Genomic DNA, 8,763 nt, shown 5'->3' with positions numbered 1-8,763 from the left:
GCTCCTTCGCATTTCAAATCTTTGCCTTGATTCTTGCGCTCCTCTGGTCTCCTGTTGGGAGTCTGTATAGTATTCATTATTTCAGTCTGTGTATGCTTAATTTCTAGTTGGTTCTTTATCATAACATCGAGGGTCTCATTAGATTTCTTGAGGATCTCACTGCATTTATCGACGGCTTCTAGACAGTTCTTAAGAGACCTTAAAAGTGTGGTTCTGAACTCAATATCCTCCATTGACAGTTTTTTCCTGTTTCTTTGTCTCCGCATTTTTTATGCTTTCTTGGTGCACCCCCTAGTATTCTTTGTGCGCAGTCTTGTTGTAGTTAAGCCTTGATTGATGTCGGCAATACCGGGGGTGATTTGACCTCCAGGCTAACTGGCTATGAGAGTCCCGCTGTGTCTGCAGTGGGAGAGCTTCTGTGCTGGATCTCTATGGCGGTGCTAATCTAGCGTTTGCCTGAGGCTATCCAGCAAATGGCTCTGCGCAGGGCTTGGGCGGGGCGGTTCCCCGGGGATCTACAGGGCGGGCTGGAGCGAGCAGTTATGGCTGCTCTCAGTTCCGTCCCATGGGCTCTGCCTCACAGAGTCCCAGCAACCACTGCAAACCTTGGAGAGAAAGCTGCCTTCGAGTTCTGACCGAAGCCAGACAGTCCCGCTTCTCCCGTTTGAGTCTGGGTCCCTAGAGACTCGCCTGGATCTGGAGCTCAGAGTCTGAAACTCCCTCCCAATTGAAAACAACAACCGCGCCCTCCACCACCAGCCCGCTCCGCATGCACTCCGCACCTTAGTATTTCACTTCAGCACTGCGCCTCCTCTGAGTCTGGGTATGATATTCTCTTTCCTCCTAGTTGTAGAATTTCCACTCAGCCAGCCTTCCTGTGGTTCTGGATGATGTCCATTCCGTCTTTTAGTTGTTTTTTGAAATGGTTGTTCGAGGCAGCAATCTCCAGCGTTAACCTATGCCGCCATCTTGGTTTCCCAAGGTTGTTTTTATTGATATTTTTAGAGAAAGGGGGAGAGAGAAAGATCGATGTGAGAGAGGTGGTTGCCTTGATTGGTTGTCTCCTGCACATACCCTGACCAGGGCTGGGGATCAAACCTGCAACTCAGGTATATGCCCTTGGCTGGGAATTGAACCCAAGACCCTTCAGTGTGCAGGCCGACACTCTAACCACTGAGCACACCACCCAGGGCTCTGTCTTCTTGATGGATTGTTCCATTTACTGTTATGGCTGCCAGGCTGTTTTGGTTGATATAAGCATGGCAACACTTTCTTTTGGTCACCGTTTGCTTGGATTATCTTATTCTCCCCTCACTTTGAGCCTGTTTGTCTTTGTAGCTGAGATAGGTCTCCTAAAGGCAGCATAGAGGTGGGTCTTGTTTCTTAGCCCATCCATTTATTGGTGGAGCATGTTGGTGCATTCATTACATAGTCTGTGCCTTTTGGTGAGTTCATTCTATTTACATTGCGGGTAATATTGATATATTCAGGGCTTACTACTGTCATTTTATCTTTTGTTTTCTGTTTTCTCTGTCCATTATTTCTTTTCCCTTGTGTTTTTGTCTGCTATTTTATTTAAAAAATATTTGTATTGATTTCAGAGAGGAAGGGAGAGGGAGAAACATCAATGATGAGAGAGAGTCATTGATCAATTGATCAGCTGCCCCCCTGCACGCCCCACGCTGGGGATTGAGCCTGCAACCCAGGTATGTGTCCTAACCGGGAATCGAACCATGATCTCCTGGTTCCTAGGTCAATGCTCAACCACTGAGCCATGCCGGCCAGGTTTCTGTGAAATATTTTAATGCCATTTGTTAGTGGATCATGTTGTTACTTGCATAGTTAGTAGGAGTTTCTTTTAGTAGTTATGTAATAGATTAATGCGTGTATTACCTACTAAAAATACTTTTCACACTTTAAAAAAATACATAGGTAAATCTGGCATGTGGAATGCTGGTATCTCCTGTGAAATATGATAATATGATGCCATTTACTGTTGGAGCATGGTGGTACATTCATTACATAGTTAGTAGGAGTTTCATTTTGTAGTCTGTGCCAAAAACATTTTACCAAAATCCCAATTGGTACACATAATTCTAATAGTGTTCAAATACTTCCCTTCGGTATTACAGATTGTGCAGCTAATTGAAACACTAAAACTATACTAATCTAGAGAGAATTTGCTAGTAGCATTACAAATGCATTGATTATACATTATGTCATAGAGTAATAATACGTGCATTATCGACTGGGAACACATTTGACTCTGAAGTAACACACAGGTAAACCTATTTATTGGTGGAGCATGTTGGTACATTCATTACCTAGTTAGTAAAAGTTTAATTTAGTAGTTATAGTCCGTGCTCAAAACCATTTGACAAAATCCCACTAGGTACGAATTAATTTACAAATGTATTGACTATACATTATGTTGTTGTTAATCCTCACCCAAGGATATTTTTTCATTGATTTTCAGAGAGAGTGGAAGGGACGGGGAGAGAGAGAGAGAGAGAAATATCGATGTGAGAGAGACACATCGATCGGTTGCCTCCTGCACACGCCCCAAATAGGGCTGGGGGTTTGAGCCTGCAACCAAGGTACGCGCCCTTGACTGGAACCAAGTCCAGGACCCTTCAGCCCACAGGCCAGCGCTCTATCCACTGAGCCAAACTGGCTAGGGCTGATTATACATTATGTAATAGATTAATACACGCATTGAGTGCTGGGTACATGCTTCACTCTTTGAAGGGCTACACAGGTGAACCTAGTGTGTGGAATGCTGGTATCTTCTGTGAAATATGATAATCCTAGAGGCCCGGTGCACGAAATTCCTGCACGGGTGGTGTCCGTAGGCCTGGCGGGCCATCAGGCCAATCAGGTCCAGGCTGATCGGGGCCTGAAGGCCCCGGCGGGGTCGGGAGAGGAGGGGACAGTCACAGGGCTGGGTGCGGAAGGAACAGACGCCAAACACCAATGCTGCCCTCGGTGCCCACCTCCCCCCCTCCTCCTTGCCTTGGTGCTGTGCTGCCACCAGGGGCCAGCTGGCTGGGGGAGGGTTGGGGAGAGGGGCCAGGGGAGGTTTTGATCCCCAGTTTGGAACATGCAGGAGGCAGCCAATCAATGATTCTCTATCATCATTGATGTTTCTATCTCTATTTCCCTCTCCAAAATCAATCAAATATATATTTTTAAAATGCAAGGTTTTTAGAGGAAGAGAGGTAAGGCAAGGGAGCTATTGGCGGGGCATTTGAGATCTTGCTCACATTTCAGATAGGATAACATAAGGTGGTCCTCAGGGGGTGACAGGTGAGGAGTGGCAGTGGGTGGAGCAGGGCACTGCAGCTGAGGAATGGGCTGTACTGACTGGGAACGTCTGGGACAGTGACACTGAGCGTGTGTTGGGGCCACTGCTGGGATCATTCATCTCCAAGAGGTTTTGATTCGGACGGGAGGAGAAACATGGAGATCAGTGGGCCTTTCTTAGTCTAGGAGGTGAGGGGGGCGGCAGGGGTGGGCTGCCCTGCTTCCCTACAAATGTAAACACAGAGTGTAACTGCCCATGGACGTCTGTCAGTGGTCAAATCAATGCCCAGCCAGCCCTGGTGGCTGTGTCCTGCCACTCTCTGGCTGTGCTGTGGTGCTATTGGCCAGGGAGGCTGAAGCCATGCCCCCAAGCACGCATAGTATACGAAGGGGCGGGCAGGAAGCCAGAAGCTGGAATTCAGAGCTGAGGCTGCCCGGCAGTGCTGTGTCCACCATGGAGCTGGACAGAGAGCAGCTGTCAGTGTGACCGGCTTTGGAGTTGGAGGGGTTGTGCTTCTTGCATGTCACCAGTGAGTACCTGTGTGCCAGCCGGGCTGGGCAGGGCCCGGGGAGGCCTTTCCCTCCTGTAGCTGTTCTTCCCAGGGGGACAGTGTTGGCTGCTTTTTTTTCCTTCCAATTTATTTATTTTATTGGAAAGCAAGCTCTGGGCTTGTGGTTCCTGGGATCCCTGGGCCATAGCATGTGCCTCCAGGCCTCACTGTGCTGCTTCCCCCTCCTGCGTTGAGCGTCTGCCCCTGGTGGTCAATGCGCATCAGAGCAACTGGTCGACCAGTCGTTCTGGTCGTTCTGCTGTAATGGTTGCTGGGCTTTTATTCTATAGGATAGGATAATGCCATTTACTGTGGGAGCATGTTGAATAGTCAATACAGAGATAGTAGGAGTTTCTTTTAGTAGTCGTAGTTTGTGCTAAAAACAGTTTGCCAAATTCCTCTTGGTACCAATTACTTCAAAGAGTGTTCCAACAGGTATTACAGCATGTGCAGCTAATTGAAACACAAACTACAGGTGTTGACAGAGTTTGCTAGTAGTGCTTACAAATGTATTGGTTATATGTTATATAATTGACTAACACATAAATTACCTACAGGGAATTCCTTTTACTCTCCAAGGGAATACAAATGTAAACCTACTATGTGGTATCTTCTCTGAAATATTATAAGTCCTTTTACTGTGGAGCATGTTGGTAATTAATTAGAAAGTTATAGAGAGCTTAATTTTGTAGCTTTTATTCTATGCTAAAAAGTTTGCCAAAACGCTTGTTGGTAAAAATTATAAGTGTTCAAAGACTTCACTACAGGTGTTACAGAATGCACAGCAAATTGAAACTAGAGTATTCTAGACCAGAGTTTGCTAGTAGTGTTTACAAATGTATTGATTTTATGTAATGTCAGAGACAAATACGTGCATTACCTATCAGGAACATGCTTCTCTTTCTAGGAACACACAGGTGAAACTAGTGTGTGGAATGCTATCTTCTGTGAAATATCTATACGTATAAAACCCTAATATGCAAATAGACCGAAGAGTGTAACAACTGAACAACTGAACAACCAGTTGCTATGACATGCGCTGACCACCAAGAGGCATGCACGGAACATGGAGGGCATCAGCAGCAGGTGGCAGGGCACGGAACATGGTGGGTGTCGGCCGCGGCGGGATGGTGGAGCAGGTGAGTGGGGGCACCAGACCAAGGTGGGGCACTGGTCACAGTCATTTCTAGGTGCACAAATTCATGCACTGGGCCCCTAGTTACAATATAATGGTATTTATTGGTGCAGCACTTTGCTACATTCATTACATAGTTGGTAGGGGTTTCCCTTCATAGTTATTCTCTGTGCCATAGAAAGTTTTCCAAAATCCCAGTAGGTATGAACTTATTCTAAAAGTGTTCAAGCACTTCACTACTGGTCTTACAGAAGGCACAGGCAATTGAAACTCTAAATTTAGACAAATCTATGCAGAGTTTCCTAGTAGCATTTACAAATATATTGATTGTACGTTGTCATAGACTAATACATGAATTAACTACTGGGAATTCGTTTTACTCTTTGAAGGAAAACACTGGTAAACCTAGTGTGTGGAAAGCGGGTATCTCTGGAAAATAAAATGTAATGCCACTTATTGAAGGAGCACATTGGAACATTTGTTACCTTTTTAGTGGCATTATCATTTGGTAGTTATAGCCTGGTCTAAAAGCAGATGTCAAGAATTGTGCTTGGTATGAACTGTGTAAGAGTTCAAACACTTCACTGTGGCATTACAGGAGCAGGTAATTGAGACACAATCTAGACAGATGTAGCCAGTTTGCTAGTAGTGTTTACAAATATATTATTTCAATATTATGTCATAGACTAACACATGAATCCCCTAGTGGGAATTCATTTCATTCTTTGAAGGAATGTAAACCTTGTGTGTGGAATGCTGGTATGTTCTGTGAAATATTATAATACAACTAGAGGCCCGGTCCACAAAAATTCGTGCACTCCCTCAGCCCGGCCTGTGCCCTCTCAGTCCAGGAGCCCTCAGGGGATGTCTGACTGATGGCTTAGGCCCGCTCCCCGCAGAGAGCAGGCCTAAGCCACAGTCAGGCCTCCCTCTGCGGGAGGCGACCAGTGGGCTGATTGGGGAGGCGCTGGCCAGTGAGTGGCCAGCCCTGCCCCCCATCGCCCCATAGCTGCAGGTGGCCTCCCTCTGTGGGAGGCAATCAGGCAGGCCGATCAGGGGCCCCGCCTCCCCGATCGCCCCTCCACTGCTGCTGGTCGCCACCACCCCCTGATCACAATCCCCTCCCTCTGCCCACAGACATGTGCCTTGGCTGGCCTGTTGCTGCCTGCTTGCTGGCTCCCCCCCCCCCCCCCCCCCACTGACCAGTTGTTCCACTGTTCAGTCAATTTGCACATTACGCTTTTATTATATAGGATGCCATTTATAGGGGTAGCTGGTTGGAACATTCAATACAGAGTTAGTTGTTATAATTTGTGCTGTAAACAGTTTGCCAAAATCCCTCTTGGTAGAATTACTTCTGCATACCAAAATACGTAGATAATTGAACCACTAAAATAAGACAGGTCTAGCCAGAGTTGGCTAGTAATGATTACAAATGTATTGACTATACAATATGTAATAGACTAATTCATGCATCACATGCTGGGAACACAATTCACTCTTTGAAGGAACACGCAGGTAAACCTTGTGTGTGGAATGCTGGTTTCTTCTGTGAAATATTATAACATAGGTCATTTACTAGGGAGCTCATTGGAACAGTCAATAAAGAGGGAGTAGGAGTCCCATTTAGTAGTTATAATTTGTGCTACAAAGTTTGCCAAAATCACTCTTGGTATGAATTGCTTCTAAGAATGTTCCAACACTTCACTACAATAATTACAGAATACGCAGCTAATTGAAACACTAAAACTGGACAGATCTAGACAGTTTGGTCCTAGCGTTTAAAATATATTGATTTTATGATCTGTCATAAAAAGGGTTGAGAGTTGCCAATAACTTGGTGACAAAAATGAATCTCTCTTCATTTGATGCATTTTAACTAAGTCATTTTACATGAAAAACCCAGATTATAATTTTATTTCTTTGGTACATTATTTATGTAATTTTTTCATTATTTATGAAAAAAATTTAAGGGATCCATTAAAATACCATTATTTGTATGCATATAGGCATATAAAGATATAAAAAAATAAAATGATTGAGTTTTTAACTATAGCTTTAAAGTATAAAATTTTCAGTATAAATACTATATATAGCATTACATTTATTAGGATGAATGGTAACAACTTTTAAAAATCAATTGAGCCCTGGCCGGTTTGGCTCAGTGGATAGAGCATTGGCCTGTGGACTGAAAGGTCCCAGGTTCAATTCCGGTCAATGGCATGTGGTTGCGGGCACCCCAGTAGGAGGTGTGCAGGAGGCGGCTGATCGATGTTTCTCTCTCATCGATGTTCCTAACTATCTCTCTCCCTTCCGCTCTGTAAAAAATCAATAAATTTAAAAAATCAATGGAAAATCATGTTGTCTATTATCTTGTGCATATTCCTGAACTAGGGGCCCGGTGCACGAAATTCGTGCACTGGGTGTGGGGGGGGAGTGTCCCTCAGCCCAGCCTGCCCCCTCTCACATACTGGGAGCCTTCAGGCGTTGACCCCCATCACCCTCCAATCGCAGGATCGGCCCCTTGCCCAGGCCTGACGCCTCTGAAAGAGGTGTCAGGCCTGGGCAGGGGACCCTCATTTCCCCCCATCACTGGTTCTGCCCCCAGCCCAGGCCTGATGCCTCAGCCAGAGGCGTAGACCCCCATCACCCTCTGATCACCTGATCGGCCCGTTGCCCAGGCCTGACGCCTCCGCCAGAGGTGTCAGGCTTGGACAGGGGGCCCCCATCTCCCCCCGATCACTGGCTCTGGCCCCCGCCCAGGCCTGAGGCCTCTGGCCCAGGAATCATGCCTGGGCAGGGGACCCCCATCTCCCTCTGATCGCTTGCTCCACCCCCCGCCCAAGCCTGACGCCTCTGACCCAGGCTTCAGGCCTGGGCAAGGGGACCATCATATCCCCCCAATCCCCGGCTCCGCCCCCCACCCAGGCCTGATGCCTCGGCCAGAGGAGTTGACCCTCATCACCCTCCGATCACCAATCACCGGATCGGCCCCTTGACCAGGCCTGAGGCCTCCGGCAGAGGTGTCAGGCCTGGGCAGGGGACCCCCAGCTCCCCGCGGTTGCAGGCTCCGCCCCTGCCCAGGCCTAACGCCTCTGGCTGAGGCGTCCAGCCCGGGCAGCAGGGACCCGCAGCTGCAGTGGCCCCGCGATCGTGGGCTTCGCTTTAGGCCCAGGCAAGGGACCCCTAGCTCCCGGGACTGCCAGCTTGGACCGTGCCCAGCTCCCATCGCTGGCTCCACCCCTACTTCCTGCTATCACTGGCCAGGGCGGCAAAGGCGCCTGATTCTCCGATCATGGCTGGGGGGCAGGGCAAAGGCCGCCTTTGCCCTGCCCCCCAGCTCTTAGCTCCCCCCTGGGTTTCTGATCACTGTCAGTGGCAGGGGGCTTCTTCCTGCTTTCCCTTTCGCCTCCCTGCATTGTGCCTACATATGCAAATTAACTGCCATCTTGTTGGCAGTTAACTGCCAATCTTAGTTGGCAGTTAACTGCCAATCATAGTTGGCAGTTAATTTGCATATAGCCCTGATTAGCCAATGAAAAGGGTATCGTCGTACACCAATTACCATTTTTCTCTTTTATTAGTGTAGATGTCTCTATAGTTAGTAGAGATTATGTAAGTAGTATAACTATCTACATTAATAACCTGTAATAAAAAACATACCTTTTCCTTCAGACCTGTGACTTCCAGACAGAAATATAAAGTGTTATATTTTACTAGAGGCCTGGTGGACAAAAACTTGTGCACTCGGTGCGGGGGGGGGGGGGGGCCCTC

This window comes from Myotis daubentonii, chromosome 12 (genome assembly GCF_963259705.1).
Source record: "Myotis daubentonii chromosome 12, mMyoDau2.1, whole genome shotgun sequence".
Lineage (NCBI taxonomy): Eukaryota > Metazoa > Chordata > Mammalia > Chiroptera > Vespertilionidae > Myotis > Myotis daubentonii.
Note: the sequence above shows the minus strand (reverse complement) of the source record.